Raw genomic sequence first — 11022 nt, 5'->3', positions numbered from 1 at the left:
CACATTGAGCCTTATGGAATGAGCATGGAAGTAGACAAAACAAGTCTGAGATCGAGGCGTGACAGGAATGCAAAGAATATTTAAAAAAACTATTTTAAGACAATCTTCAAAAACATGGAAGAGAACAAAGTAGCTGAAGAAACAGAGGCAGAGAAACTGACTTAGCGTCTATGGTTCCTCTGATGTAGAGACATCACACAGGTGAACGTCACAAAAGCATCTGTCAGGCTTTAGCTGCAGAGGTATTGGTGAATGTGTGTAAAGGCCCTTTTCACAGATCAATAGCCAAATTGTATATTTGGTCTGTTTTGTTTATTTGTTTATATTGCTTAACCTGTCTTTGTCAACCTCATGTCCCATCTGTTTGATTGACACATGGGCGGGGTTTAATCTATATACCTGCGCGCTGGGATGGGTGGGAGTTATGGAGAAAAGGGGGTTAGTGGCGCTCCTTATATATTCTGTTTACCCTCGTCGTCATCATTGTTATTGTTGTTAACATTGTTGTGCATTATCTTTGATTTATTTGATTTCATTACCATCAACAAGTTTCCATTCATCCGCTGTTAGTCCATCTTTTCAGTAAAATAAACTTTCAATCTATACATACCCCTGGACTTGGATTTGTTTGGAATGGCACAGAGCCTACGTAAGCCTCTTAGCGGCCTTTATTGGAAAGCTGTCGCTACAAGTAGGCTAAAGTAATTTCCTGTTCCTGTGATTTTAACATTAGGTTGTTTTTATTTATGTCTGTATCAGCACCAGTATGGTCAATGATTAATAATTTAGAAAGCCTTAAAAGACTAGTTGTATTCTGACAGGGACACTGCCATACCTAAGTCGAAGAAACCCATAATTAATGAACTATATGCATTAAAGGCTTGCGATCATGCCAGGATGTCAAGTGTCCATACTTGATATATGTCACTACATTTTTTAGTTTAGTTTGACCACTTTTTCATCCAACAGACCCAAACATCTGGGCATGCCGGGAAGGTTGGCCCTTTAAAGACTTGGGGCGAGCTGTACTTTGAAGCCCGGTTGCCAGAGGATGAGAGACAGCCATGAGCGGTTCAGGCAAACACAGCAACAGACAGAGGCAGAGGAGAAACGTGAGGGGAATCAAATGGGAAGGGGCACGAGTCAAAGCACACAGAGAGCTTTCTGCTGGTGATCCTTCTGTGATCCCCAGTCTGTGTGAGTCGGAGGTGAGTGCACCCAACGCTGTGAAACTCTGATAGGCGGAGCGCTGTTTGAGCATCGAACCCAGCAGTGGAGTTAGGATCCGCGGCCAATACGTACTTCATAACACTATGAGCGTTTACCTTTTAGTCAGTGGTTAGACAGTGAATAGAAAGCCAGATTATTAACGAGCAGTTAGGGATTAGGCATTGAACACAGAGAGAGGTCATTAAGGAGCAGGTAGGGGTTAGACAGTGAATACATAGATGGGTCATTAGGGAGCATGTAGGGGTTAAACATTGAAGGGAGTCATTAAAGGTTGTATCAGCGATTCTAGGCCGAAACATAAATGATCACATTCATCTGATCTTTCCTCACGATCCGCTAGCTGCAGGCCGTAAAAAAAACGGCGTCTCTGTAGGCAGGCTACGCTCCAAGGTCGTACACAAAAACAAATGGTACTACCAACCACTCAAACCAAAATAAATAGTATTCCAACCAATCACTGAAAACAGTTTCCAATGCACACAGCAACTAAACATGTCCAGTGAGCGATAAAGAGTGGCTTCTTCAATCAGACCCCTGCTGTGCTCAGAGATCCACTATATTGATATCCACCCCGCCCCCCCCCCCCCCCCCCCCCCCCCCCCCCCCCCCCCCCACCACACACACACACACACACACACACACACACACACACACACACACACACACACACACACACACACACACTGCATCTCCATCTCCATCACGGTGGCAGAAGCTCAGCCAGCACTGCTCCCGTTTAAGCCTTCACTGAAGGCTAAGAATGCTATAGGCCTATTCTTACAGCTTTTAAACGATGTTACAACAACACAGCAGCGTCTGTATGGGTAGAGTTTCAGCAGAGCCTCACTTCCCCACAAGAGTTCATTGAGCCTAGACCATACAAATGTTTGGCGCCTCAATGTCGCGTTGAGTGAGAATTGTTTGGCGCCTCAATAGCTGTTTTCTGACCTTGACGCCGTTCATCTGACCATAATGCATATCCTCCCGGTTTGCATGGAGCGTGTCGTCTGCCGCACCAGGAGAATGGACCCACTGGCTGCTCTGGCCGTAACGCTGGAGAGATTCAATGTAGGATTGTCACGTTAGGACACGGTACACCATCTGGTCAACATTTGTCCAATCGACTACATTCGTTAAACATTTTTACACATCACTGAATTAGACACAGTTTTGGTTTTCTCACAAAAAACGTGACTCTATCTCCATCTATCATTCATTCATTCCAACCATCTATCCATTAATTCTCCCTTAGGCATCCCCTTTCCCAGCCAGCCCTCCAAACCCGCTCTTCCTTGCATATATTTTTTCAAGCCACCCTTACAACTTCCACACTTGCTTCTCCCCCTCTCCCTCCCCTCTGTATTGTACGCCCCCTCACCTCCCTACTCCTCTGCTAGCTTTCTCCATCAATCCATTCTCCTCGTGTGCCACCTTACTCCTGTGCAGCGAGGGGTTGTGTCTACGCGTCCGTGCGTGTGTGTTTACGAACGTGTGTGTACGTGTGTCTACGCGTCCGCGCGCGTGTGTGTGTGTGTGTGTGTGTTTACGCACATGTGTGTGTGTCTACGCATCTGTGCCTGTGCAGTGCTGAAGATCCATCTAGGCGGGTTTTCCAGTCACTGCAGTTCTTAAATCAAGTGTGCACGCATAGTGACGTATTGCGTACATGTATGTGTGTGAAATCCTTTTTGCGTGCGTGTGGGTAGAGGCTTTCTTAGATCGTTGGTTGTTGTAAGAAACCCATTAGAGGACAGGAGGAGAAAGTCTTAGAGAATAGGAGATGTCTCAGCGTGTCTCCCAGGACTGTGAGGTAGTCTGAGGCCGTCTGTGCAGTGGTATGGAGATGATTATTACAGCGACGCCGTGCCAAATCCTCCATATTCATGAGAATTAAGGAGAACGTCTGGCCTCACTTTCCTCGACTTACAATCACTTCCTCCAATAGTTTAGACCCGTTGTGAATCCTGTCCCCTGTAGTGCAGCAACTTATTGCATTCTAACTTACAGAGGCGATTAAAAAGGGCAAGTTTCACTTTATGTCTTTGACTCTATAGACCACTTACTTCTACAGCAATAACTTTGCTTTCTGGAGAGTGGAAGTATTGATTTTGGGCAAACGTTTTCTATATATTTTACACCCCCCGAAATAATAGATTGGAATATACCTATAATATATACAATTTCCTTTCAACATTATGTGAACCATATAGATATATATATAGATTATATATAGATTTTCACTCTTACGTGTGTGAAAATCTGCATGTGTGTTTGTGAATGAATGCCTCTGAGTGTGTGTGTGTGTGTGTGTGTGTGTGTGCAGTGTGTCTGTATGTGTGTCTGTGTGTGCACTTGCGGTGGTGCCTGTGTGCCTCATCCCAGTGGAGGCAGCGGGACGTGAGCAGGCTCGGTCCAGAGAGCCTAGGGAAGAGGGTTTAGCAGAGCCGCTTCCCTGCTTTGCTTCTGAAACATTTGGCTCCATGTCAAGAAAAACAAAACCAAACACAAAACATGTTTGAAAACTAAACCTAGGCAGCCAGCAGGAGAGAGACTCCTGAGGGGTACAGCCTCTCACTCTGTATCGCTCTCGCTCTCTTCCTTTCTCTCTCTTGCTCTTGCACAGACCAGTGTATAGTATACTTGCACACAGCAGTATACACCAGTATAATATGCTACTATACCAGTAACATATTCTGTTGTGTGTACTGTATGTGCGTACACGTATGCAAGCACGCATGCGTGGGTGCTGTCCATGTGTGTTTGCGGTTGTGTGTCAGATGTGTGTTTGTGTTTATACGTGTGTGAATGTGTGTCTGTTAGAAGGGGGCACTCACAGGACCACTGAGTCTCTACAGGATGAATAATGCAAAGTGAGGCTGAAAGGCTTATTCAAGTAGAGCTCAGCAGCCTGGCTCTCATCCATTCACGTTATAGCGCCAGTGAACCCCAAATCATGTTGTTTTAAACGTTTGTTACCATGTCTTTTATTATCTTTAACATAGAGAGCTATGCCAATTTGTCACTGTTAAATAAAAACAGTGAATGAAAAAAATAAAACAGGTGTAAATTCTGATGATTTGCCAGTGTCAGCCAACCCGTTGGTTGACATGCTCCTATTCTCTGAACGCAGTGCCGGATGACGACCAAGCTACACCGACGCCGAGAGGGTACTCTTACACCACACACTTTCATACAAGCAGCACTCATTACAGCGACACGTACCAGAAAATACAGCAGAATCACAGTTGCCAGAGCTCTAGACCTAGAACTCTCAGCCAAACCCCTTCTTTTTTTATCTCAAAATGTTTTCATTCAGACTGAAACTAATTATTCACTTATCATAATTTATCATAATATCTCTTATGATCAATAATAATTATCATAAGGAATAAAAGCGCTCAAGGATGTGTGTCGTTAAAATAATCATCCATTTATTTTAATGAAATGTATCCATTTATCCAATCTTAAGTCATAAAAGAACGGAAAAGATAATACATCGGGTTTTGTGGCCATGATTATCTAGCAAGTCAAAAGAAGTAGGTGTAAAGTCTGATTGAAAATACATCCGTGACAAGGTGTATTTCAGAGTTAAATGGCAACCTATCTTTCACAGTGTCTAAAATACATATTTTAGTTGTAAAGGAGGGCGCAATGTCTATCAACAAACCCGTAACATTCAATTACAATTAGGGTATTTAGCAGACGCTTTTATCCAAAGCGACTTACATCGCTTTGGAAGCGACTTACATCGCTTTGGATAAAAGCGACTTACGACTTACATAAACACATTGACACACCGACGGCAGTCAACAATGCAAGGCGACAGCCAGCTCGTCAGGAGCGGTTAGGGTTAAGTGTCTTGCTCAGGGACACATCAACACTCAGCTAGGAGGAGCTGGGGATCGAACTAGCAACGGTTACAAGACAACTGCTCTACCTCCTGAGCTAAGCCGACATTCACCTGCAAAGCTGCACTAATATCAGAATGATGATCCTGGCCTTTTCCACTTTAAACACATAAATCAATCGTTCTTTTCAGCTGAATCGTCACGTACCTTCCAGTCTGTTGACATTTAGCTATTTTAATTAACACTTATTTTTTTGAATTTCCTTGGATAGATTCTTGATGAAATTATGATTGCGTGACAATACACACAACAGTCAAACAGTAAACAAGCTTTGACACAAAATACTAATCCGCACACATTTTCTTCAGAAACCTGTTAAACAGTTTCAATAAGCCTCTCTGCGGTCTGCTTTTATCGTGTACAGCTGCAATTTGGATTAGTGTTGGGATTTGGAACGGCGTCTCGACCTCAGGAGCAAAACAGGTCATAGTGAGGCACGCTCCTCTCCTCTTCAGGGAATGACCACACATCCTCTATCTGCTCCATTTATTTTCTCCACCTCTGCGATGCAGCGCAAGTAATTGGAAATTGGAAAGTTGGAATGTAGAATGTAGAATGTTCAGGCATTTTCCCCGGGGCTCCATGTGTTCTCGTCTATAGTTTGGACCACTGTGGTAATGGACATAGAGGGCCGGCTGATGTGGGGAATGAACCCCCTTGTGCTTCCAGTCACACTGCTTTATTGCTTTATTGTCTTTCGATTACAGCAGGATTACAATCCAACCCCACCAGCCCGCAAATGCGTTCCCTGGCTTCTTCCTGAATGTAGCCTATAGAAGAGCGTTATGCTACAGAGGAATGGTTTTGATGTTCCCTGTTGCCTGGCCCGCCGACATCAGACCGTTTAATCCTAATATGGCGACTGGGTCATCAGCCAGCTCCTGCTGGGGTTTATATCCTGAACCACACACAAGATTGAAACAGAAGAGTGACCACACACACACGCGTGCACACACGCGCACACACACGCAAACACACACACACACACACACACACACACACACACACACACACACACACACACACACACACACACGTACACACGCGCACACACACGCACACACACGCACACACACACAATCACACACACACACACACACACACACACACGCACGCAAGCACACACACACACGCACACACACACACACACACACACACACACACACACACACTCATGCACTCACATGCACACTCCTTGGTTTGCATCACTCTGTGGATGATTAACACCTGCTGGTTGGACTACTAGCCTTTTTTCTTCCTTTTCGAAGATGTAAGAATGGCGGCTCGATTTGTCAAGTAACTAACAAAAGAAAACATCAATGATTTATTCATGACTTCCCAGAAACACTACGGTATTCAACTGCTCCATTAAAGTTGTTCTACAATTGATTATCATTGATAATACGCACATTATATATTATTTAAAACCCTGAGGTTTTGGTTGCAGATTTTGTGCTGGACAATGGATCCGATGTGATTGACAGAATGCTGCTAGCATAGTGTTGTGTACAGAGCTTATGTTGCCATTGAAATTGTTTGGCCTACATATTATACGATGCAATATGGGTATAATTGGATTTTTATTATTATTAACTATTGGTTTCACAATAGCTAAACAATAAAAAAATGTCACACTTACTTAATGCAATGTTTGGTGCTGCATGGTTTTGCTGATGCCCCTCGAGTCTAGTTCACACTTGGTGAGGTTCAGCTTCATGCAGTCATCGAGGCATCAGTTCAACATGAGTGAAAATCGGTCTCCACTCATGTTCACGTAGACGGCCACAAAGCCTTTGTTTTTCCCCAAAATGCAAGTTGGACCATCAGTGGAATAAGTTTATCCATTGGTCAATTCTTTGGCAAAACTCCATGAAAGACCTGAACAAATCTTCCCCTCTTGTTGGTCCCTCCATTAGCTAAACAGCGAGTCTTTCTTCACGCAACGTGTCGCCTGCAACGTGTCTCACAGTTATAATGGCTAACATCTGTGGACTCATCGGAGGCCAGAGGAGAACCATCTTCTTCTTTTCTTTAAGAACATAGTTTTAAGAATACATCATGTTGCTTCCTCTATTAGTTCAACTCCACTGACCGTCCGATCACTGAGCTGTCAGATCTCCATCACAGCACACACAGTTCCTTAAGCGACATGTTAAATCAGACAACCGAGACGTGTGTGCTAGCTTAACCGTGGGCGCACTTACCTTAAAGGTCCTATGGCATGCTACTTTATGGATGCTTTTATATAGTGTTAGTTGGCCCCTACTACATTACTTGAAGACGTTCAAGAAACTCAGCAGAATTACAGCCGCTATGAGCCAGTCCCACAATGAGCTTTCCACAAACGTGCCGTTTTTAAGAGGCGGGTCAAGGTGGAGGGTGGGGGTGTTTGGCCCTGAGCAGCTTGCGGCCACAGTACCATGCGCTCCTTTTTACAGTGGATGCATCGGAATGGTTAGTTGCACGCAGCTTTTTGCTGTGTTCTGTAAATATTCTAGAACACTCCGGGTGATTTGGCGGGAGTCCTGCAGCTCTATTTCTAAATAATATTATAGTATACATAGATATCTATATCATATATTATATATTTTATCGCAGCCAAAAGCTGTGTGCGCCTCCAGACGATATTATGGATCACAAACGGCTGCGTTGGGTCTCTGGTTCTTCCATCAGAAGTAGACTGAACCGTGACATGGAGGAGAAAGGGATTGTTGCGCACGATTGTTGACCGCGATTGTCTCCCGCCGGAGACCCCCTGTCCGCTGCCGAGGCGGTGTTGCCTCGGCAGCGGGCAGGGGTCTCCGGCGGGAGACAATCGCGGCAAACCTCCTCATAAAGTGAAGTTTTCATGCCATCGGACCTTTAACAAATGGAATTAATTCAATATTAACAGTAAATAACAAGAGAAAGATCTGTTTACAGTGGACACATATTTTGCGTCTTATATTTGGGGGGACAGATTAGTTAGGCCAATGCAGGTGGGGTCGCCATGTTGACGGTGCTGTTGTTGTTGTACTAGTGCTGTTGGTGTTGCTATGGGGACTGCTGGTGGGGTTGTTGTATTAGTGCAGCTAGAGTTGATATATTAATGATGCATTACCACCCTATTACAACACTACTAATACTAGAACACTAGAACGCGTTGTCATGAGTGACCATAAATACCCCATGGGGTAGTAGTGCTGGTGGCGTTGCTATGGTGAAGTTGTCGTTCGAGTGCTGGTAGTGTTGCTATGGTGACAGTGGTGTTGGTGCTATTGAAGTGCTTACAATTAGACGCATATTTTTGGATTCCCTTTCAGTTAAGTGTGTGTGTTTGTGTGTGTGTGTGTGTGTTTCTATTCATATTGCTTTGGGTATTGGGTTTACATTTGAAAAAGAGGCAAGCCTAGACATTGAATCGGCTCCATTTTTCATCTTTTGTTTACATGAACAAGGTTTGAATGGAAGTGCTCATCATGAAGAACCACTAGCTGTATTACATCATTACAGACAGAAGCTGAAGCTCATTTGGTAGAAACCTATTCATTCATCTCCTGAATGAGCCGCTGATAGGAGAGAGCACTGCTGACAAGTCTGGTAGACCTTCTCAGTGGTAATTAAAGGAAAGCAAAATGGGACAATAATACGTTTTATGATTCAGTAACTACTCCATCCTCCTTCCCTAGATACTCCCTTCATATATCCTCCTTTTATGCTGTTTGGTCAGCAATAGTACTTTGACACAGTGTGAGAAGGTGAAATCCTCCCCCTTCTCACTGTCCCGCATTAGAGGAATTATTATTATTATTATTGTGTGTGTGTATACATTAGATTGGGCTGGTATAGAATTGGTCCTCCGTCCCGGTAGGGGGCAGTATGCTAAGGGAGCTTAGGATCAAAGTATCAGGGAATAGCCCAGGGGGGTGTTGATAGAAACAGCTGTTTTGTAAATATCTTTAGGTTCTGCACAGGGTGTGGGTATATATGTATTTGGTGATTGTTTGTTTAGTATCATGTTTATTTAGTATTCACACAATATACTTTCTGTTCAGTTATGTTGGATTGTTAGCTTTAGGGTAAATGTTCCCCCAGCTAATGGTCTGGCCCATATGGCCGTGATTGGTCCAATTACCATTTCCCTATTTAAGGGCCTTTTCATTTGGTGTTTGGGGCGGAAGGTGGTGCTGGCTTGACGTGAGGCCAGTACGAAAGGTTATGATATCCTATGTTATGTATCTTAGTTTTGTTTGCTGACCGATGCAGTAATTTCCTTTTCGTTTGGAACGTTGCTATATTTTTGTGTGAATGTTTTGGAGACATTAAAACTTCACTTTTTTCTTAGTCCTCTGTCCATTGCCCTCATTTTTGCCCACACTCGGAATTCCCAGTTTGCCGTATCCCAGATACGTGGGGCGACCACGCCGGTCCCTCACACACAGCAATAGTGTGGCCACATACAACGAAAGACAGACTCATCCCTAAAGAACACCAATGAAGGTCCATTTTAGGCTCTGATTGTCTGCAAGTTTCACGTCATACACTTAACACACAAACACTTGTGATGCACACACACGTCGCACACACACATACACACCAACCACTGTGAACGAATGCCATGCCATCTTGACCATCACTTGCATTAAGCCCTTCATACTATTTTGGACGCGATTCAGCTGATTGGTTCACCGCTGATTGGTGGTGTTGCTGGTGCTGGCAACAGCTCTGGTACTGATGATAGTAGCTGGTGGTACTGGCGGGGATAGATACTTTTGGGGGTACATGACATCAGATCACAGAGTCAATCTGAATCAGATCTTTAATCTGCATATCAAAATCTGTATCAGTATATCAACAGTTAAAATAATGTTTTTCAGGGAATATTCATTCATGCAATGAAAGTGTTTAAGGCCCGTCTTTTTGTAGATCATTATGCTGCCCACATAATAATGTTCTGTCAGCCCCAGTTGTTAGAACTGGTAGTTGTACCTGGGAAGTTTCTTAGGCATGATGTTGTATAGTGGCCAGGGTACTGCTGATCATTCTCCTCCTGCTCCACGCCCTTCATCCGCTCCTCCTCAATTAACTTCTCCTTTATTTGTCCTATTTATATTCACCCCACCTGTTCACTGTTTCTCCCTTCATTTCTAATCTTTATTTTTTCTTTATCTCATATAAAGTGTTTCTTTTTTGTCTTCTTTTTTTTATAGTACTCTTTGGTCCCCCTTATCTCCCCCCCCCCCACCTAATTTTCCATTTTCTTCCTCGTCTATTTCTCCAAGGTTTTTTTCATTGCTGGTCATTATCTTCCTTCTTTCATTCTCATTTGGTTTCTTTAACATTTCATTTTACTCTGGGGTGGAATGTGGCTCCGGAGGGGGAGCTGGGTTGGCTGGTAACCGGAGGGTTGCTAGTTCGATCCCCGGCTCCTCCTAGCTGAGTGTGGAGGCGTCCCTGAGCGAGACGCCTCACTGACTGCTTCCGACCAGCTGGCTGTCGCCTTGCATTGCTAACACCTTCGTCAGTGTGTGAATGAATGGGTGAATGGGAGGCAATATTGTAAAGTGCTTTGAGTGGCCACTGGTTAGAAAGGAGCTGAATAAATGCAGTCCATCTATTTTTACTCCTGGTCCCCGCCTCTTACTTTTCTATCTCTTATATCACCTTTCTTCTATTCTTCCTTCTCTTTTTACTCTGTATCAACGTCTATGCCTTCTTCAAAGGTCTCCTTTCTTCCAGAATTCCCCTCTTTTCGACACAGTTCTCCTTGCTCCATTACCCAGAACCCACTACCAGGAGGAAATATCCTGTTCTCTTCCTCTACTCCTCCTCCACTGTCGGTCTCCCATTGGTCTACTCCATTACCACAGTACTCCATTTCTCCACCTCCTCCTCCACTGTCGGT

The sequence above is a fragment of the Gadus morhua genome, chromosome 7, assembly GCF_902167405.1.
Source record: "Gadus morhua chromosome 7, gadMor3.0, whole genome shotgun sequence".
In the NCBI taxonomy this organism is placed as follows: domain Eukaryota; kingdom Metazoa; phylum Chordata; class Actinopteri; order Gadiformes; family Gadidae; genus Gadus; species Gadus morhua.
This window is presented reverse-complemented; position numbering follows the sequence as displayed.